The 23,833-nt window shown below is 30.3% G+C and overlaps 1 protein-coding gene across 11 annotated transcripts in view; it reads left to right on the forward strand.

Moving 5' to 3' along the window:
- The first annotated feature begins 4,117 nt into the window (after positions 1 to 4,117).
- LOC145254879 (uncharacterized) overlaps positions 4,118 to 23,833 on the forward strand; it is a 182,963-nt gene continuing 163,247 nt past the window's right edge. For all 11 annotated transcript variants that reach the window (XM_080113754.1, XM_080113756.1, XM_080113758.1 and 8 more), the window contains exon 1: positions 4,118 to 5,431. The gene's annotated coding sequence lies outside the window, so the exon portion shown is untranslated. The remainder of the gene's footprint in view (positions 5,432 to 23,833) is intronic.

Genomic DNA, 23,833 nt, shown 5'->3' on the forward strand with positions numbered 1-23,833 from the left:
ATATACTGCATCCAGTGCTGTAATAAAATTTTTATCGCAAACCAAAGGTAGAAAAGATTTTTTTCAATGGCTTTGTCAGATGACATTGCACAGGTAGAGTCAGCATTTGTTTACAGATGGGGTTTTGAGGTAATGCCAGTTTCAAGTGACGGTATGATTTGGAGTGTTCTTGATATATCTACCATAGCAGGAGCTTATGAAAGAATTCTGAGAGAAAATCAACAAAGAAAGGAATTGTAGTAAGACCTCTGCCTATAAAATATCTTACTTGTTTACTTGTCTTTTAAGTTGAAAGTTTTTCAATGCTTGAAAAACATGGCTTGTAACTTTTTGTATAACAAATTTCTAAATCTTATTGTTGTTGGCCCTTTTTTGGTAAGTTTAAATTCCCTAAAGTAAAAATATTTCTGCGGCAAAAAGTTTTGCTATTAGAAACAAGGCAAACATTTTTTTAAATTCCTCACCCAAAAATGAGTAAAGTTGCAAAGTTTTAAGCTTCTATCTCCAATCGTTATATTTTTACAACAATTTCAATCATGTATATTTTTAACTCATTTTTTAAACCCTTTTTTGCCCTTTTTATCAAATTGTCTGTTCGACTGCTTTTACATGGTCCACAACTGAGTAGTTTTATCAATTTATAATTAAAAGAAAAAAATTATCTTGATCTCTAATATGTTATGAATCATACTAAGAAGATTCAATGCATTAGCTATTGAAATGAAATTGATATGAACAGTCAAAGTTGCATTTCCATGTCATATTTGCATTTTTTTCCCCGTTGGTAGTGGAATTTTGCCTAGTGTTTAGGTTGGTTTCATCTAATAATTATTGCTTTCATTAGCATTAATTCTCATTTACCACAAGATGACATTACATTTATAAGGATTTTTCACTTGTTAGTAGCTTACATTTTTAATTATATACTATGAAATTTGGCTTCTGGACCATGATGGCAAGTTTTCAACTTTCTGACAAACTTTGAATGATCATAACTTGATGGCTAATTGAGCTACCAAAATAAATTTGGTACTTTTGTTTATGGTTTACAAAAATCTATATGACCACATTCATTTTTTTTAGATATAATGAAAATAAAATTTTGGTTTGGGATAATGACATCCGTAAGGTTTTAACACACATGGTCTCGAACAATCTCACAAAGTCGTGCTACACACATGCAAATGAGGTGTGCTGGGCTCCATAAAGCAGGTCGCTTGGAGGAGTTTGGAAAATTGTCTTTGACACATTGCTTTACGTTGTGGTGATGTGTTGACATTTTGAAACATGTTGGCATGTAGAGAGATAGAAATAGAGGAGAGAGATAGAAATGTATCACTTTGGATACGCTCCTTACAACAGCTTTTCCTCCCTTGCTTCCAGATGTTGCTGCTGCAAGGTTTCTTTCCATCTTGTGCAATCATTTCGAATTCTCTCCCAAGACCCAATACTAATGTCTATCACTTTCATGCCTTGTCCCATAGGATCTTTGTATCAGAGTTGGAGATGACTAGTAGACCTTCTTTTGAATGCTAGCTCTCCATATAATATCATCAATTTATTAAGTGTTTTACAAAAAAGTAAACTGTTATTAAGCCTTTATGACTTGGTTAAACTAATTTGTTCAATCATAAATAAATGAATACAACAGTATAAATAAAGTGGGAATTGATTTAAACATGCCTTGTACATATTAGTTCAGTACCTGGGTAGATGCCAGATACCTCCAGACTGCAACTGCTGATTGCTTACATTCAGTATGCCACCATTTGTTTCAGAGAGTGGAGGATTTCGTTTGTTGTCATATACACACTTTTTTTTCAAGCACTATGGATAATAATCAAGGTAAGTTTATGAAATGTAAAAATTCTCACTGGTAGTTTAACTTCATAATTTGAAGACAATCATAGTATCATTACCCTTTAAACTAACTAAAATCAACAATATATAATTTTAATCATCTACATCATAATTCAGGTCATGAACAGTTAAAAAGATGATGTAAATGTGCCAAATATAGTTTATTAGAAAGCTAAAACAATGCGGAAAATATTGGATTGTAAGAAAGGAAAACTAAATATTGAATAATAAAGTGATTTAAAGAAAATTTACTTGCTTCCAATTTGACTGTGGCAGTGAGACACCTGAGGCCAACAAAGAAAAATAGATTATAAAGGGGTTATATCCTCGAAATTACGTGACATTCCAGCACCACATAAGACTCTAGTAGCCGAGAAGCAAAGCTGGAAACAAGTAAGATTTGATAATGAAAGAGTATCACTTTGTTATTCAATATTCAGTTTTCATTTGAATTTTTGAGATGAGGATTGATTTATTTGTATTAGGTTCCGCAAGGACCCATAGCACAATGGATAGAGTACTTGTTAAAATTCAGTTGTAAAGTTACATTGTTCTGGAGGTTGAAGGTTCAATCTTCAGTGTGGGCGACACCCAAAATACAATTTCGAATTACTTAGGACTTCTACCTAGTCATGGCTGACGAAAGGAGAACATGCTATTCCTGTGGATTAAATAAAAGGGTTCCATTCAAAATTCCATGCAGATTCCAGAGTTTGTCAGATAGATACCAGAGTTTGACAAGATATATCTGAAAAAGGGCAGAGGTTACATCGACCAAAATGTTGTGCAAATGCTACTCAAAATGAGAACACAACGGTAGTTCTGTTGAAAAAATAAGGGAAGCACCAATGCCAAGAGGGGTATGGAGATCCGAGAGGGTCAGTTCTACCCTAAGGCGTCTTCGACTCTGCCATTTTACATCTATGAGGAGTGATTAGTGTATATGTACTAGGAGGAGTGATGGGAACTGCTGGCCGTTGGATATATATTGACCGTGCCTTGGGCCAGTTGTGAGGTTAGTAGGTTAGTTGGTGTAGACCACTTCATTCCATAGAGTTCTGAGGGGTGCCGATGTCATCTGTGTTCTGCTGTCAGTCCTATAGCTTCTTACATTGCGCCTATTCATGTTATGTGATGTAGTAGGGTGCTAGCAGTACCTATATGAGCATTTCATTTGTTACCAGTTGGTTGCTGACATACATGCGCCATACCGAGTCTGGGTGTGATAATGAGGTATGTTGCGGACGGGGGCCTCTGTGGGATGCGGGTGTTGTTGGTTCCTTTCTGAGCTTGTCCAGCAACTCACGACAGAGTCGACGTGTCATCATTCATCATCTAGGTGTTAACTGACTCCCGAGTTGGGGTCGCGAAATAATGATCATTTCGCAATCTTTTATACTGGCCCCATCTCGGAGCATCCAGTCTAACTTAAGGCAGAATTAAATTTTCGGCAGTTCGAAGAACCCAAATAATACAAATTCAGTTTTCTTTCTAATAAACCTGCATATCCTATCATTGTTAAAAATTGTTAAATTTCCTTAAAAAATAAAATATATCGCTTTTGATATTATCAACTTATAAAGTCTCTCCAACCATTAAAATATTATTGCTTTCAATAAGCATCAACTTTTCAATATTATCAAATTACTCAAAGTATCAATATATTAGGTTTTTAAGTATCTCTAAATATGAAAAAAAAAAAAAGAAAAAAAAAAGAAGTTTTTAATATGATCAACTACGGATAATAATCAAGGTAAGTTTATAAAATGCAAAAATTCTCAGTGGTAGTTTGTTTCAGAAAATGAAATTATCTTTACGATTACTGTTTCCACTTCACATCCGGTTACCCCTCCCCATGTTCTAGAATTTAAAAGAATATTAGATTTAGAAAAAAAAAAACAAAAAAAAAAAATTGACCATAGAGAAGGGGGTTTCTTTTACATTTTGTACCGTACTTTCACCTAACAATTTAATAAATAATAGATACAGTAAAAAACAATCAATTAAAATGAAAGCAACCGGAAGTGAAGTAGAAACAGAATCAAATATACAAGTCAATAAACACAATAAGTAATTAAGCCATGTATCTGTTAGTTATAAGATTGATGTCTTATTTTATTTTTACATGCACAACTCGACATTTTCACTGTAGACATTTGCATAGCACGTGATTTTGTCGATGATACGTCTACATTTCCTCTCTTATGTCAGTTGTTTTTTTTTTTGGGGGGGGGGGGGGGAGGATTTATTTACCGGAAACTGCTACACAGAATAAGGACATATCACGAGTGCTTTACTTTCCTCAACGTAATTTTTTCACAAAATCGTTGAATTTTAGGTTTTTTTTTTTAATCATCATGTTTAAAAATAATAAATGTTATATTTTGAGTAGTAGTAATAAAAGTAAAAAGAAAAAAAAAGAAGCTAAACTGATATTGGCATTTTAATTCATAAGCAACAAATTGGTTTAAATAAGTTTTTATGAGTCATTTTTTAACTACAATTTTATACAAGTACCTAGTCTATCTATCGATTTTTTATAAATACTTATATTCGTTTTTCTGAAAAGAGTAAACGCAGAAAAATAACAGAAAAAGATTAAAAAGTTATGGTTGATTTTTTCAAAACTGATAATTTAATTAAAACAACGTAAAATTGTTTACAGGCGGCTGGTTTATTTGAAACAAATAAAATGAAAGCCCTGCATCTGGATTGAATTTTTCAAGTGACACCATCGAATTATTAATGTTTTTTTCTAACCTTTGTTTTTTTTTTACTGTATGTATTACAAACTAAATGAACTAATAATCAAAACTAAACCGTTTTAATCTCATTTAAGAAAATATTCATTTTTAAAAACTATTTCTTGTTTAGTAGTTACTTACTGGGTTTTCTACTACTAACTTGTAGTCAGCATATACGAGAGACCGGCATGGTTCGTTTACGACTACTATGAGTGTCCAGGAGGATAACACAAGTTGACACAAAGTAATTTTTAATTAAGTAAATAAAAGAAAGCAAACAGAAAGAAAAAAGCTGTCGTTTTAATAACGAGGAAAATTAGCAATAAGAGGTGTGAAAGTGACTAAGTTGGCGAAAGAAAATTTTAGTTAAAAAAAAAAAAAAAAAATCTCAAGGCGGAAGTGAGTGGATTGTCCACTTCCGGTTACACAACGACCGTCCCTACCCGGATTCGGAATATCAGGGTAGAAGCGACGTGCGCTTTCTATCCCTACTAACACTTCCATTTTCTACCCAAATCAAGGGATTCTTTTTTTTACCGGACCAACATTAAACGGTGTTGGTAGACTCCAAAGGACGTTAAATTCTATCAGAGAACATTGTCGCTTCTTGCAAGTTTCGAACTTTGGGTTGCATTCTGGGATAGCAGTGACATCATCATCGTCATTTGCATACCAAGCTGAAACTAGAACGCCATTTTGATAAGACAACTTTTACGTTGCAGACTATATAGAGAAATCGGAAATCTATCCTATATCATCCGTCCCGATAAACTTGTTTTAATCGACTGTTTATCGTCTTAAATTATCACCCAGCAGAACGGACCGGTGTAAGTTTGTTTATTATTTTATTTCTGTGTTAATTTCTCCATTAATTCTCGATCCAAATGGTGAATGCGTTCTTAATTCTCCTCGAGTATACTCATGAGATTCTTCTAAATCTCCTTAATATAACTGATTTTTATTTATTTTAATCTAGATTTATATTCCTTTGACAATTGTAAGGTATTATTTTTCTCTAGTAGCAATCATTGTTATTTTTTGATTGTCAATCCCGGCGATTTTCGTTTCATTTCCGAGACAAAAAAAGATTTTAAGGTATGCGTTTTTATAACCCTCGCCATTTCTAGCTTTTTTTTTCACCGAGCAAGAACGTTTACTACTAATTTCATTCGAGTTATTTACTCCAAATTATTTATATATAAATAAATGTAATAAACAAAATAAAAATGAAAGAATTAGCTATTTAAACCTCTTGTTTAATAATTTTATACCTTCCCATTAACAATTTCTTCCTAGAAATTTCTAAGAATCCAGGCCAGTCTTTTCAATTTGGCCTAATTTTTCTTTCACATTAAAGACTTAACCGTTTTATTGTCCATTTAAATGTTTTCCTTTTTAGCCTCCCTTGTTAATTTAAGATAACAACTTTAACTTAGTTAAATTATATAAATTCTGTTTATACGATATATTTTATCGCGATCGCATTGATTTAAATAAAAAACATTTTAATGCTTGATTTCATTATTTTCTATATATTTTTATATATTTAAATTTGCCATGAAACCAAGTTTTTTTTTTTTCTATAAAAATTCACATTTCTCTTAAATCTATTTTTAAAAATGGTTATTCCTTTGTCATCATTAGACATTTGAATTATTTTAGCATTAAAAGTAATCGAACAATTAGGGTGTTAAAGGGCTTAATATTTTAAATGTTTAAGGAAATATTTATTTAAAAACTGATCGGAATTCTACACAATTTTCCAGGTAAATTGTTTATACATAGATAACTACTTAAATCAGATTTCAAATAAAATACATATGAATTTTTCTTAGCAGTCTTAAGTTAAAGTCTTAATCGCGTTTACTTTCATTTTAAATCTTTTATCATGGCATTCATTTTTAAAGTGTTTGTGTGTGTATATTTTACTTTAAACTGTTTTTTTTTTTTTTTTATTCGTTAAATTCTGATTTTCCGGAAACAAAAAAATAAAAAACAAAAACCCAAAAAAAAAAAAAAAAACCGTTCAACTCCTCTTCCTCCCTCTCAGTATTGTCTTACCTTCTCCCTCTGTTCCCTTTCAACGGCGAAGAAGAAAAAAAAAATGAATCCTCAAACTTTCGCTTTTATTTCCATCCTATTTTTTTTTTTTTTTTTATTATTAAAATTATAAAGAAATCAATAATGTTGCATATTTTAAAGACAAATCCCTAATAGATACTCCAGTTAACCAGAACGTCAAAACTGAAATCTCTTTCTGTTCAATTCAAATGCGGAATGCAAAATGGCGTCCGATAATTAATATTAAAATTCTAACAAGGACATTTGTACGAAAAACGCTTGACAATCTTCTAAAATATTTCTTTAACAAGTCTTTTTTCTTTTTTTTTCCGACTAGTTTTATTTCTCCCATTTTATATATATATATATATATATATATATATATATATATATATATATATATATATATATATGTATAAAAAGGTTTTTTTTTTTTTTTTTAATGATTGGATTAAAAAAAAAAAAATCAACATTTTATCTGATGGGCGTTTTTGTTCCCTGTAGAAAATACTTGCTATTTTTCTTAAAAATTGTTCTTTTTCTCCTGTACAACAAATATCTGGAAAGGATAAAAGTAAACTATTCAAAAGATTATCGCTAATCTGAAAACATTGGTTTTATTCGCATTGATAGTAGAAATTGCATAAAATACAAGTTTCAGATTTAAGAAATCTCGTTAGGATTTATGTAATCTTTCCGTGAAAGATATTACAAAATTCACTGCAATTATATTAAGTTGTTTACTAACATTTTGTTTTACTTACAATTTAGTAACTAATTTTACACCTCCACCGCCTATGGCATTCTATTTTTGGTATTTATGCAGAATATTAGACCATCCTATTTTTATTTATTTTTTTGATAAGGATTTTCAATTTTTAGATTAGTTACAAAACATTCTCATGTTTTGTAACTTCTTCCCATATTAAGAATGGCTTTCTAAATGGTATTTAAGCACGATCCGTATTTGGCATTTCGTATGCGAAACCGATCTAGTCTAAATTCTAAAATTTTACAGCGATTTTAGCACATGGTTTTCATTTACTATCGGAATATTATTCACTAATTATTTTTAGTTGATTAATATTTAAAAATAATTTTTAAAATATTTTTTTCTTGTAATTTTTGCTTTGCAGATTTCTCCATAAAAAAAACAAAAAACAAAGTAATTTCGGAATCTATTAGTTTGAAGCTTTTGTGGTGTTACCGTAATATTTTAGTATTTTCAAGTTAAATTTTACGATATTTTCTATTAAATTAAAGTACAAAATAATTACAAAACACCCTCCCCATGTTAAGAATGGTATTCTGAATGTTATTTTAGCGCGATAACATAGATGCACAAGTATCGCTTACGATTGTGAAATTCAACTGATAGTAAAATTCATAATTTTTACTTATTTGCACCCGTTATAAAAGGGGAATCACTCGAACGTGACTAATTTAACTCCAAAATCTTCAATTTTAAAAAATTTTTTTATTTATTATTAGTGATGATGAGTATTATAAGAAAATTACCCATTCCAAAATAAATTCTCCTTTTTATGACATATATATAATTTTTTTTTTTTTTTTTTTTTTTTTTTTTTTACGAATTTAAATGAAATCTTAGCGACACTGTCTAATTTCTGGCGTGCATGCGAAAAATGATGTTTTTCTTTGATATTAAGAGCACAACACAACTAGATGAAATTAAGTGAATTTTTTTTCTCTCTGAGAACTTCATTCCATAACGGATATGTATAATATAAACTTTTTTCATTTTTTTTAATGTCTTGATTAAACTGTACAAGTACTTAACGTTTTGTAATTTATTTAGCCAAAAGTCTGACATTTCTCCTGTATTTTAAACAAGCATCATAAAAAAAACAAAAAAAAACGTATCCAATACATTAATGACAGTGACGAATGAAAAAAAAAACTTTTTTTTACATAATTAAATCTCATTTCCCAAAAAAGTCCATTGGAAAAATCTTTTCCAAAAAAAAGATACGATTTTTCAGCATAAAAAAAAAAATTTTGCAGCATACAAAAATAATGAAAATGCCAGACAAAAATCGTGTTCACATTATCGACGCTTTAGAACAACGTTCCTATGTAGTGAGTAACGTTTTTAATGCCCAGGTTTTAAAAATCTAGCTAAAATCGAATAATCGTCATATTTTCCCGAAATTTGATATTCATTATTAAATAAACGTTCATAATAAAAATAGGTTTCGTTAAATATATTGCAGGATATATATATACTAGCAAAAGTACCAAAACAGCCTACAGAAAATGGACTCTGATTTATGAAAGTATGATAGGTTATGAAAAGGGAGGGTTGTAAAAAGATAGCTTCGAATTTGGGTGTATCAAAACCAAAGCAAAATATGATGAAAGTAAAAATAAAATAGATAAACCCCATAATTTATTATACCATACCTGTTCACACTGAAACACTTATCACACTATTTTGTGGATCTATATTAAAAAACCTTGTTAAACTGTGTAACATATTTCCATTGTATGGAGGTCAGGCGCGAACGAACACCCCATAATTTTATTCCATATTTCTTCAAACTGAAACATAATTATCAAATTATACTTACGCAGATAGATATGAAAAGTCTTTATTAACGTTTGTGCCTATTTCCATTCTATGGAGGCCAGCAGGCGCGAACGTAGACCCCCACAATTTTATTATACCATCCTGTTTAAGTTAAAACATACTTATCAAAGTATTTTTATGTGCATCTATTTCAAAAACACTTGTAAACGTTTTTTTTTTTTTTTTTAATTTCCATACTTTGTAGACCAGGCACGAACGCAGACCCCACAATTTTTAATAACCACCGTTCTGCCAAATCAAACATACCCATTCCTGTGTCTCGATACATCTATCATTATATGTAATCAGTTTTCTATAATAGTCAAAACCATATAGGAGCCTATTCGTGACTACACACACACACACACACACACACACACAAACACACAGCGCTATAATATAGATTATATTTTAGTTCTTCTTCCCCCTCCCGCCCATTTCAGTTTACGAAAACTAAACAATATAAATATAGGTCGATAAAAATTTCAACATTTTCTAAAGCTGAAAAAAATAAAATAATTAAAAAATAGTTATTTTTATATTTATAAAATCCCGCTATTTATTTCACTTGCCTTAAAGCTGTAAATAAAATTTCGCATAAAATAAATATTGTTAAAAAACACTTTTTCTTGATAATTTTGTTTTTCTCAGTAATATAATTATTTGAATTTAAATAGGCACCGCCAAAAATAGCCGAAAAATCAAGTTTTTTAAAACGAAATTACATTTATTAAAATCCATTATTTTTGAGTAACTTTTTTTTTCCAGAAAGATAAAACCCTGAATTTTATCATATAGAAAACAGAATAATGTAAAACTTTTTCTATTTTTAATTAAATTTTAAATGTTAAATTTTCCCAAAAAGTTAACAATTGACACTTTTTGTCTTGCACAAAAAACGTACATAAATAATTTTTAAAAAAGGTTTTTGAAATAATTTATTTATTTGTTGTCTAACTAAGATTTAGGATGATTTTCTATGAGAATATGCAAAAATATTATAAGTACCTGGATTTCAAATAATTCCACTTATTCATATAGGCAACCAGTTACTTCGCGTCGATCTAGAGTCTAGATTGACACTGTTTACGTTTGTATTCGATAAAAAGCACACTATGGAAGACCAAACAGGCCAAAAAAATTTATTTTTCAGTAACGAAAATTTCAATGTATTATTAACGCTGAGGCTGGCCAGTACCAGATGGGTGACCATTTGTATGAGTTTGGTTTTTAATGTGTATGTGTGTGGCTCCCCAAAATGGGGGGAGGGGCAATTTAAAGCAGAATAAAAAAAAAAAGTATTTCAGCGCGTTTGGTCCACCGTAGTCGAAAGGCGGCAAACGTTTTCAAATGGGATCGAAAAAATGATGCTATTTTTAACACAAAGGGCACAATATTTATCGAATTTTTTTTTTGTATTGATTCTTCAAAGCATGCCCTGTTTTAATAATGGTCATGCATTATTCGGCTCGCTAAAAAAAAAATTGTTAATTTATTTATCAAAGATTTTAAAATGGCTTTTTTTCGTATAAATATTAAAAATTTTTTTTTTGTTTTGCTTAAATTAATTATTTTACTTAACATATTCACCGAATTTCACACTTCAAAACTCAAAAGCGGGATAATTAAACACAATCGAAGTTCTGATATTCAGACGTCAAAATAAGGTATGCAAACAATTTTTTTTTTTTTTTAATCTATATTTCTGTCCCTTACAACAACACAATATGTTGTGTTCAGTTTCAGATGATTATTTTAAGCATATTTGTACCACCTCAAAACAAGGGAGGGTTTTGTAAGTAAAAAAAAAATATATATCGTTTATGAAAAATAAGTACACTGTTATAAAGTTCATTCTTCTCTTAATAATCGCTGAAAATTTCGTATTGATCGGATAATTACCTGATTTTTGGTAGATTTTTAAAGACGGTCCGTCAAAAAGTACTTACCTGCCTCCCCCCGGTGCCTAAATTACAACAAAACATGATTCTGAAAATAATTTTTAAAAAGCTTTAAATGATATTAAATTCAAATATGCGATATGAAGTTTAAACAAAGATTTTTTTTTTATAACAGGTTTCCAATATTACAAAAATATTCATATAATAGTATATATGACTCTTGAGATAATAAAATTGCAAATACAAAATCCTAAAAAAAAATCATTCTTATTTAAGATGATGGGCGATCCTTATTTATTGTATTTATTTATTTATTTATTTATTTTTTTTTTGGGGCGCTTTTTTTTCCAAAAAAGTACGGAGGCCTGTAAGCAACACTTTTATGCATAAATGTCAACAGAAGACGTTATAATTAATTTTATTTTATTAACTCTCGTCTGTGTAGTTCATTAAAAAATGTATTCGTTTTACAATGTAAATATGAAAATCCGATTGCAAAAAAAAAAAAGAAAAAAGTTACTTCCATTAACATTTATAGTGCCAATGTTCATCCATAGAAATTGACTCAGAAAATAGTAAACACACGAAATGATGACGTTGCTATTATTGTGTACAATGATGACGTTTTACACAGCTTTAATGGTGCCTAAAGATGTATAAAGTCCTTTTTTTATGTGTAAAAGTTTTAAAAGTTCAAATAAAGTTTGTAATGTAAGTGGGGGGAAAAAAACCAAAACTTCTCTTTTTTGTTGTTGTTTATTAAAAACTAACATGTGTGCCCGGGTGTTTGGAGGTGTATGCTGAGCAAAAACCCCAAAAAACAAAAAACGGTCAATTTTTTTTAACTTTGACTCCTATTATGACCCCTTAAAATTTATTGGTTTGGGCTCAAATCAAGTTATTAAGTTAGATCCATGTCCAAGGAACCTATATCTAAAATTTCAAGTGTTTAGACCCAAAATTGCCGGAGTTTGGTAGAGTTCTCAAAGGTTAAATCGTTGAACTTTTGACTCCTTAACAGCCAAATTTCTGGCTGAAAACCGATCACACATTTTCCCAAATCTCAGTATCCTGTATATGAAATTCGAGTCTGTAGACTAAAAATTGACATTGCTTAGGGAAATGTACACACACACACACACACACAGACAAATACACTTTTATAGATATATCGATAAAACAAAAATCCATGTTCAGTAGTGACCACCAAACGAATGTAAAGAATTGTGAAAAAAAAGAAAGCATTATTCTGTGACGTCAGACTTGTTAAGTATACGAACTATGCAAAAGCAAAAGCGACTTAATGATTTTTTTTTTAAAACCTTGGTTTATTTTCTTCAAACTGCAATTAATAATTAATCTTTGGGTCAATATCAAGTTTCTTTCCAACTCCCCCAAAAACTTTAAAATGATGACTTTTATAGGTTTTCGGTGGTGCTGAAAACGAATATCACACTTAAATTTCGGGCAGATAAGTAGTTTTCATGATATGAAGAAATAATGGTACTCATGCACTAGCAGTGTCAGAAACCGATCTTTAGAATGCGTGAAAAAAAATTATATGATTCGACCTCCTATCTTTACAAGCTTATAAAACTACTTGAAAAATGTAATTCAAACCAGATTTTTTTTTTTTTTTTTTTTTCAATTAAAGGAGCAAAGACCAAATTTGAAAAAAAAAAAAAAAATAACAGGTTTAATAGCAAATTATGCAATTTTTTTTTTTTTTTTTAAATCTGTTTTCTTTAAAAAAAGATTTGAAGAAAATCAACAAAATTTTACTTACTTCGCTTATAAAAAAAATCGATATAAATTCGAAAAAATCCTTACCTATAAAAAATACTATTGAATGTTTATTTCCATTCTTCATTGTTCACAATTTATCGATATTTATATTTTAAATTTGATTTATCTTCTATATAAATAAAATGAACTCATTTTTTCCCGTCTGATTTTGACATTAATAGGATTAAAAATCAAGATATTTCATGCAAATATAATATGCACAAACGGCAGAACAATATCTGAGGTGTGTTATAGGCTTATTATTTCTCAAATTCCTCGATAATCTTAGATTTCTATACTTTTTCTGCTGAGAAGTCACGGTCAAAATCGGTTAAGATCAATGGAAGTGATAAAATATTTTCTCTCTAATAAATTCCTCCTCCCCCTGCCACCACTTAACACCGTTTGGGGATCGTTCACAAGGAACAGTTGAGAAGAGAACACCGGTTTGGCTTCGTAGTTCTTTCATGTGAAGTTATTTAAAATCACTAAACTAAGCTGCAGTGCTCTGTGGCGTAGTGGTTAGCGTGCTGGACAATTCACATATTTTCACGTTCGCGCCGACCTACCGTAGTCGTTTTTTTTTTTTTTTTTTTTTTTTTTTTCCTAAACAACTGGAATGGACTTTTCTTGGTGGCCGAACTGTTAACGTTGCAGATGTTTTTTTTTTTTTTTGTTTTTTTTTCACATTTTATTTTCCTACTTTTACTCATGACTCCGGGTTTGATCCTTCCTACTTACCTACCATAACATTTTTTAAAACTCCCCCCCCCCCCCCCCCCCCGTCCGGAAACAAACACTCGGGCAAGCCGGGTACCCCCGCTAGTTTTTTAAATAAAAGAAGTTTTTAAATACCTTTTTGAAAAAAGCGCGATCACGCAAGCATTTTTACGTCTTTATCGAAAAAAAAACGGATGTAGCCGTTTGTCCTTGTTTAGAACTACTGATGGACAAAAGGCAGTAAAAACAACACGTTCATGTTAGCCGTCTAGCCTTATGCCTGAAGAAATGTGTTCCCATGGTTTAAAAATAATCAAATTTTACTTAGAAGTTTTTGCCTTAAAAAAAAACTTGAATTTTTTTCTTTTTCTCAAAGAAATGCATAAATTTTTGATTTATTATATTTTCATTCCTTTTAATTGAGTTAAAAAATTTTTTTTTAAATATCTAAAAAAGAAAACATTGAATGAAATAGAAATATGTCCTCAGCATCCAATATTGACTGGAAAATTCTAAACATAAAATAAGCTTCCACTTAAAAAAAATCAATGTAGTTTTAGAAAAAAAAAAGAAAAGGATTTACACTTTGGACTTTACAGGTAAATTTGCAAAAACTTTTGTTTTTAAATGTGAATATTTTATTTATTCATCTTTTATCTTCAATTTGTGATATATAAAACTTTGGTACGTAAATTATTTAAATTTTAATAGACATTTCAAAATGGGGAGGGGGTCTGAATTTAACAAAAAACGTTTGTCTAAAATGTTAAATTTCATAAAATTTCACATTGACTCTGAAAATATTGTAAAAATTGAACCAATAGAAAAATTTTTATAAATTTTTTAAAGTTAAAAAATTGAAAAATATTTAACTCGTAAAATTCAATTGATTTCGTTACATAAAAAAAAATGGCTGCCTGAACGCACGCAGGCACTATGTAAACACTTTTTAAAAAAATGAAAAATAATATTTCTATTTTTTAAACAACTTTAATAGTTTATTTTGGGAGTATATTCCATAAAGAATGTAAACAACCCACTTTAAAAATAAAAATTACGAGTTTTTTATATTTTATTCGCAATTTTCTGTTAGGAGTGTCAGAAATTCTCCCAAAATTCTGATACACCTACTCATGCACTTATCGATCCGTGCTGAAATAATATTATTTAAAAAGCCATTCTTAACATGGGGAGGGTGTCTTGTACCTATTCTGTACTTTAACCTTACAATTGAATAAAAAAAAAAAATCAAAAAACGGATGCGTTCATTTTTTTCATCTTATAATTTAGAACGCTAATTATGCTCTCAGTAAATTTACAAAAACATACGTTTTTTTTTTTTCATTATAGAACTTACATAGTTAACAGGTGCTTCTGCAGTTTAATATTTCACAAAAATTCTGTGTACATTAGTGGGTGGTGTTGTGGCGGCCTCCACCGCCCCCTAATGTAAACAGAATTTTTGTGAAATATTGAAACGATTCTTCTGCTCGGTTAATGTCGGCATGTTATTTACCGAAAAGTGGTTGATTAAACTACACAAGCATCTGTTAAAAACTATACAAGTTCTATGATTGAATGCCAACCTCAAAGAAACGTATATTTTTGTAAACCGCTTGTGTTAGCTTACAGACAGCATAGTGTCCTAAATTATGAAAAAATGAACGAATCTCTTAATAAAAAAACATAAGAATAAGCGAAGTAAATATATTTAAATATTAAAATGTTAAAACTTAAAAAAATTAAAAAAAAAAAAAACACCCCAAAAAATCTAACGTAAGGCAAATGAACAATGTTAAATGTAAAAATCGGAAAAACAAAAAAAGGAAACGCGTATGTGATGGAAAAATAAAACAGAAAAACAAACGTTAAAACTTCTTTAAAAAATCTGAAAAATAAAAACAAAAAAAAACACTAGCTTAAATAACCCTGTTTCAATATTTCGATTTAAAAAATCAAAAAAAAAAAAAAAGACACCTCACACCACGATTTGAACCCAAAACCTTTAGATAATGAAGCCGCGCTCTAAACAACTGAGCTAAGACGACGTCCACGAAATTAGATCGTTTTTTTTTTAAAATTTAAGCTAAATCATGTTCCGACGTCATTTGCGTATGCGTAGAAGCGAACTCTTCATGAGAGGACGGTTTTTGCTCCCCTATAGAAAACTGCTGATTTCAGGGTGAAGAAATTAACGTTTTTGGCCAATTTTTCGATATTTGTCGGGCGAAGGTTGGAAGGTTAAAATGATACCGATCTGGCAAAAATCCATGACCCATGTGGAAAGTTTTTGCGAGACACACAAACACACATACATACACACATTTTCGCTTTTATGTATATAGACTAGCGGTGGTACCTGGCGATGCCCGGGTGTTTTGAGGTGTGTGTGGTTTTGGGTAAATCGAACTAAACTAAACTAAAATAAAAAAAAATAAAGTTTTGGTAGGTGAGTATGAGGATCGAACCCGAACCCTTGAGGCAAAGTTGGAAATTAAAGTTTGGAAAAAAAAAAGAAAAAAAGTGTAACGTTAACCATTGGGCCACCGCGACATACAACGCAGATACGTTTGAATTTATTTATTTAACTATTAAAAACAGGTGTCCGCAATAAAAGTTCACTCTGCTGCTTCGATTTGACCTAATTAAGAAGGTCAAATAGAAGTCACGCAGTTAACTTTTGCTGCGTTTGTTTACCCAAATTTGACTTTTTTTTTTTCCTCAACAGCTCCCAATTGTCCAGATTGTATAGCAATTGTCTGATATACAACATTGATCAATATCAAAGCTGATTGCTTCTGGACGTTTCCCGGTACGATGCTGAGAACACCTCCGTTTGAATTAGTTTCGCTTTTTATACGAAAACGCCCAATCAACACGTGATAAGCTAAAATAGCAATAATTTTGTAAAAGTCGATGTAAATAAATCTATACGCGACGCGCTTTCTCAAATCCCAGATATTATTATCTAGTACCTATATAAACAGTTGTAACCGATAGTAACGAACCCGGAACTGTGTGCGAGAAAAGCCTTTGCGAGACATACATGAAATGGTCACACATTTTGCCTTTTATATATATACTAGCGAGGGGTAGCTGGCGTTGCCCGGGTGTTTGTAGGTGTGTGTGAAAAAAACCCGAAAAAAGAAACAGGTGCCCGTGAAAAAAAACAAAAAAAAAACGAAGCCTTGACTACGCGCAGTTGGAAAATAGTAAAGTGTGAAAAAAAACAAAACAGGTGCGCGTTTTTGATTGACGTGACTGCGATAGGTATTCAGCAGTTAGCATTTTGTGCGGGATTGTTTTTAATAAGGTCAATTGTTTGTTTTTAAAAACCCGCTCCCTCGTCTCGAAATGAAAGCTACCGTCTGATATGACGAAGTCGACATTGAACGGAGACCACTGGCTCTGAGCCTGATTTTAGAGTCGAGTTTCGCTTTTTGTTTATACCGAAAACCGAATGTAACGCGTGCCGATGCGGGGAAATGTGGAATAATTAACGTTTGAAAGTCAATAAAATTAAATAGACAGGCGAACTCCGTGGATAACTGAGATATTACAATTTATAGATGATATAAAAAGTTTTAAGAAGTTGTGAAGCGAGCAAGCGCTTCTTTGAAAGAAGCCTTTCGTGAACATCGAGGAAAAGCGAACAGACATTTTCGCTTTTATATATATAGACAGATAGATTTAATTCTAAAATAAATAAGTATCGAAAATTTCACAAAAATCTGACCATTAGTTGATTTTTGCTAGATTTATTAAATATGGGTATGTCTTCATGTTCTGAAATTTTACTACAGGGGGATGATATTTTAAAGCGTCAATTATGTAAACAAGATTTTTGTCTCGCAATTTCATTATTTTTCTACAATGAAAAAATTTTAAAAAGTTATGAGTTTATTTTGCCCTTTTAAATGGTACAAAAGTTATGTTAATATTAACTCATAATAAAGTTACATCATGGGGAGGTGAATTTTGGAGATGCCTAATGTTCAGTCTCGCAAAACAAGGATGCCAAAATAAAACAAAGCCAAATCTTTTATTCAAGACCAAACTTCTTATTCGCCATAAAAACTCTAAAATAATCTACGAATTTCGAAGAACAATATCTACAATCGGACATTTTAATCCATTATTTAAACAAAAAAAAGTGGTTACACACATCGTGGCACGTTGAAATTGAGTAAATTTGTGACTAGGAAGTAAATTGGTTTTAAATTAAAGTTTAAAAACGAGCATTATGGTTGTTTTGTGTTCGTGACCAAAGGAAAAAGTAATGTTCGCACATACCCGTCTTGTACATAAGAATCCACGCGTTTATTTAACTATTTGATCTTGATTGACTACTTGAAGTTCTGGATCTTGTTTTTCACAGTGTGCATTCTTAAAATTATATATATATATATATAAAAAAGATGTCAAAGAATAAATGTTAGTTGCCCAAACCTTTTATGACATCGCTTAGTGTACACGGTGACAAGCCAACAAGCTTTTTTCTTATATATTTATGTATTATATAACACTTGATTTATTGACTATTCCCAAAGATTTTCCAGAATATTTAATATCTGGCTCTGCCAACTTGCTATCACTTCCACTAAAAATACTTAATACATTCATTTAAAATAATGTGAACATACGCATCAACAATCGCGTATGTAAATTGAGTTTTATAAGCAAAGAAAAAGCTTAATTTTTATAACTGTTAATAAACGAAAGAGTACCTTTTCACCCCTTTCCTGACTTAAAAAGAAAAAAAAAGCAATGTATCTTAGCTTTATTTACAGATTTGAGAGAGAGGGAGATTAGTTTGTTTTTACGTATTTGTTTAAAACATATTCCGGGTATAGCCTTAAACACAAAATTTTGTTATTTGGAAACATTTTTTAAATGTACATAAAATGAGGAAAATTTAAAAGGCATTAATTTGACTTTTAAACGCACTTTGAATTCAAAAAACAAATATTACTAATTTTAATTCTTTCGATATCAATATACAAATTAATTAACTTTGTGGTGAAATTCAGGCTACATCTCCCAATATGTACAAACGATTCTGAAAGGCTTTCTGTGGGTTTGTCGTCCGGTGAAGACTGAATAATCTCCTGTTTTTATTAAGCTTTTATATCACAAAATCTATTTAGACAGGGGGTGTAAATTATTTGACGGACAAAAATTTATAAAAATTATTTTTATATAAAACATTATTAGGCAGATTTGCCGTTTAGTTGTACAAATAGCCTCGAAACCTAGTATCACAAAAAAGGGACACGTTGGGTCGGCACCGGTATATAACGATTAATGTAAACAAACGTGTGTTTATATTTACGTGATTATTGAAAATGTAATCCTATGATTAAAATTTAATTTAAATTAATCACATTGTTTAACAAATAAAAAAGAAAGAATGAAAGATGAAGTTTTAAACTTAATCTTTTTTTGTTTATTTGTTAATCAACATATTTGAATTGTTCAATATTTTAAATTATAAAATAAAACACATTTAATAATTTTAAAACTTAATCTTTCATTATTTCTTTTTTTTTTATTTGTTAAAAAAAGTGGTTCACATTAATGTCTATATACTGGTGTCGACCCAACGTGTCCCTTTTTGTCATAATAGGCTTCGAGCCTATTTGTACAAACAGACCCTAAGGCTTAAATAAAACCCCCCAAAATTTAATTTTCATTATTTTTTTTTTTCAACATTTTTTTTATTACACTAAATGTATGAAAATCGAGGCTGCCATCTTGTTTTGAAAATTTGGCCTTTCTAAAGCTTGTCAGATGACTTTTTGAGTCCAAATTTTGCCTTTTTTATGCTCTTGCATGAAACCATGATTTTGGCGGCCGTTTTTTTTTTTTGGGGGGGGTCTTTTTCTAAATGTGCACTTCAAGTGCATAAATTATTCTTAAGACATTGGTGGCCATTTTTTTTTTTTTTTTTTTTCCGGGTTTTATTTCGGCTTTAGGGTTTAATGTTTTATATAAAAATAAATAATTTTTATGAATTTTTGTCTGTCAAATAATTTACGCCGTGGTGCTCAAGGTGTTTTTTTTTTAATTTGATTCAATATCTTAGGACTTTAATTATCTTTTGAAATAGAACAAGAAAATTAATATTTATCTTTTTTTTTTTTTTTTTTTTTTTCTTTGTACAATGAATTTATTCAACTTTTAAATTCAACTGAATTTGTCAGTTTCCAAACTTCTGATATTTTTTTCTCTCACGTGTACAAATATTGTTTCTTTTTGGAAATTAACTTTAGGCTTTAATCATTCAAATATTATCACAAAGTATTTGGAAGTCTATAAAAAAAAATAATGATCAACCGGCTTTCAAAACTGTACCACCATCCCCTCATCATTTTTCAGCATTTTCCAATCGTTTGGAACTATCAGGGGTGGGGTGGAGATTGATATTGTCGCAATTAGGACCTATGGGCTACTAGGTATATCAGAAAGTGGCCATTAAAAATGATCAGAACTTTAATAATTCAACTTACTATTTTTCGAAGCTTATAACTACTTGAAAAATGTAATTTAAACCCTAAAATTTTATTTATTTATTTTTTTCAATTAAAAGAGCAAAGACCAAATTAAAAAAAAAAAATAACATATGCAATATTTATCCATATTTATATTTTAATAACATATGCAATATTTATCCATATTTATATTTTAAATTCCATGTATCTTTTAAATAAAAGGATTTTTTAATGCGAGGGTCGTAGAAAATCGTGTTTTCGTAATGTGGTTAGCATCAAGGTTAAAAGAGCTCCTTCTGCTCATATGACTTTATCAAATATGTATTTGTCAAAGGGACATAATGTCTTTTTTTTATTGCGCGTGTTAACCAAAATGAGTATTTTTCGTCTTCCCTAGTGAAAAAGAAATGCACATTCACTTATAAGTTTTTCCCCTAAAACAAGAAATCCAGTTCAGTTTTTTTTTTTTTTTTTTTTTATTAATTAATGAAATACAGGAGTTTTTGATTGATATATTTTAATACTTTATCGACTGAATTTTTTTTTTTTTTTATATATCTAAAAAAAAGAACATTGAAAGAAATAGAAAAATTTGTCGTCGGCGTTTAGTATTTACTTGACTATACAAGCATATGAGCTTTCATTAAAAAAAAAAAAAAGTTTTACACTTTGAACTTTACAGATGAATTTCCAAAAAACTTTTTTTTTTTTTTTTTTTTAAATTAGAATATTTTCTTTATTGATCTTTTATTTTCAATTTGTGGTGTATAAAACTTTGGTGCATAAATTATTAAAATTTTAGACATTTCAAAATGGGAGGGAGGGGTAAATTTGAAAAACGTTTGTCCAAAATATATTTAGTTTATTGGAAAGAGCATACAATTTCACATTGACCCTGAAAATATTGTAAAAATTGAACCAAAAGAAAAATTTTGATAGATTTTTAAAGTTTAAAAATTGAAAAATATTTAACTTGTAAAATTCAATTGATTTCATTACATAAAAAAAAAAATGGCTGCCTGAATGCACGCATATTGTAAACACTGTTTTTTAAAAAAAAATATTTCTATTTTTTTTTTTGAACAAGTTTAGTTTGGAAGTATATTTCATACAGAAAATAAACAACCCACTTTAAAAAGAGAAATTACGAGTTTTTTTTTATTTTATTTGCGGTTTTCTGTTGGGGGTGTCAAAAATTCCTCCAAATTTCTGATACACCTAGGGCTACCCAGACCGGTGTCAGTTGAAAATCCCTTACTGATGTATAATTGTTCTGCTTACAAAACCGGACTTCCTGTTTTAGTTTGAATTCGCTGGCAGCCATGTTTAAATGATTTTTATTTATTTACACCGAAAGTATTCTTGCTTTAAAATATTTCAATAAAAAAATGAAATGTTCACACACACACACGCACACACAATAATCGGATTACTCTTCATTCAAATCCTCCATCCAAAAAAAATAAAAAAAAATAAAAAAAAAAAAGCAAATTCTACATTATGCTGATTTACAAAGGAATAACGCAACAAATTTGGTAAAATTTTAGAGTGGAGAATCTTTTTTGAATTAAAATTTAATGTAAAATCATTCCCTTGTGTCAGTCATTCTAGCATTTTAGGGCCGTTAATCCATGTTTTTTGCAATACTTCATGGCATCGTTGGAATTAAAAAAAAAAAATTGATTAAGTAATATTTTTCTAATACTAAAACAGATTCAAACATTGAAAAGTATTTTTGTACAGTATACTTTACAAAAAAATAAAATTGTGTGCAAAAGTTACATTTTATTTCATGCCAATTTGTTTCTTTGTTTTACAATAACATCGGAAGTTCTGTTTTGTAACCGGACCATTCTTTTTTTAAGTCAAGGTTTTCACCTGACACCGATATGGCCGGATTTAGGGTCGCCTATATCGTATATATATTTATGCTGCTTTGTGCAAGAAATGGGTCTAACTGGTATTTATTTAAATACTGACACAAATGAGTCACAGTGATTTTGTATTAACTTGTTACAAGTAGAAGTCATTTGTGAAAATCTGAAATCGGTGGTAGCATCTAGTGTATATGCAATATAAAGTTTAAATCAACAGCTGATTGTTACAATTTTTGTATGCTAACCCCCCCCCCCCCCCCAATGACAACTGAAAATACAACACTGCCCCCATCAAATAAGATTTATCTGGGAAGATGGTCTCGTGAAAAAGGATCCCCCGCTCCCCCATCGTCTCAATTTAACATTAAACATAGAATAAATAATAGAATTTCTGCTTCAGCCAGAGATGAAACCTTCATTATAAAAAGATTTTAATTTTTCAAATTAACACGAAATCCTATTTATTGATTTGGAAAATAATTGAATGAAATGAATTAAATATTTGGAATTTTGATTTTTTTTTTTTTTTTTTTTTTTTTATAGGTGTTGACAAGGAATTTCTTGCAGAATTTTAAATTTTGATTTCAAATGATGTATTTTCCAATAAGTTTTCGTTATGATACCTTTACTTTTATCATTTTAAAGAGCATTTTTCGCTCTATCTAATCAATTGTCGTCTTTTCAGAATGTTAAATACAAGATGGAAAAAACAAATTTGCACAATTTTCTTATTTCAATTCAAACTAGGCCGAAAAGCTGCTGAAACAGCTCACAATATCAATGAAGCATTTGGCCTAGGACTCCCTGCTGAATGCATAGCACAATGGTGGTTTAAGAAATTTTGTGGCAGTGACTAGTCTTGAAGATGAGCGTACTGATCTGTCCTCAGATGTTGACAACAATCAATTAGTCAAAGCCAATCCACACAACTGTTTGAGAATTTGCTTCTGAATTAGATGTAACGTATACAATTTCCAACCACTTAAGAGATTGGAAAGACAAAATTTGATAAATAAGTGCATTATGAACTGACCGACAAGCAAAAGAAACGCTTTTATGAAATGTCATCTTTCGTTCTTCAACAAGAATGGATCCTGGATATGACCTAAAACTATATCCGATGGTGAGGGCCCATCTTGCGGGCCTTAGGGAGTGTGGAGCCACCCTTTAATTGCTGTTGCTCCCAGGTCCACTCTGACTCGGAGTGGTAGTACCTGTTAGGATCCCAACTATGGGTTAAATAGAATCTGACTTAAAAAAAAAAATATACTCCATTAAAAATCGTTCCACAAAATAACTAGATTCAGCATTAAATAACCTGAAAAAGGTTGATATGCCATAAAACAAAAACAACCAATCAATAAGAATGACCTGTTTCTCGACTGGGTTGTGACTTGTGATGAAGTGGGTTCTTTACAACGGCCAGCAACACTCGGCACAGACAAAGCTCCACAACACTTCCCGAAGCCAAAGTTGCACCAAAAGTAGGTTGTGCTGACTGGTGATTTGCGACCAGGCTCCTCAATTAGTTTTTTGAATGCAGGCGAAACCATTAAAGCGGAAAAGTATTGTTGACAAATAGATGAAATGCGTCAGAAATTTCGACAACACCTAGTTAACAGAATAGACCCAATTCTCCTCCATGACAATACCTGATTGCACGTTAAACTTACCCTGCAAAAGTTGAACGAATTGGGCTATAAAACTTGGCATCATTCACTATATTCTCCAGGTCTAGCAAGATTTTTACGTTACACTTTTGTTTTGCATTGGCAAAAGTGTTGATTCTGATAGTGCATATTTT

The sequence above is a fragment of the Euprymna scolopes genome, chromosome 30, assembly GCF_053919585.1.
Source record: "Euprymna scolopes isolate OS-2025 chromosome 30, ASM5391958v1, whole genome shotgun sequence".
Classification (NCBI taxonomy): domain Eukaryota; kingdom Metazoa; phylum Mollusca; class Cephalopoda; order Sepiida; family Sepiolidae; genus Euprymna; species Euprymna scolopes.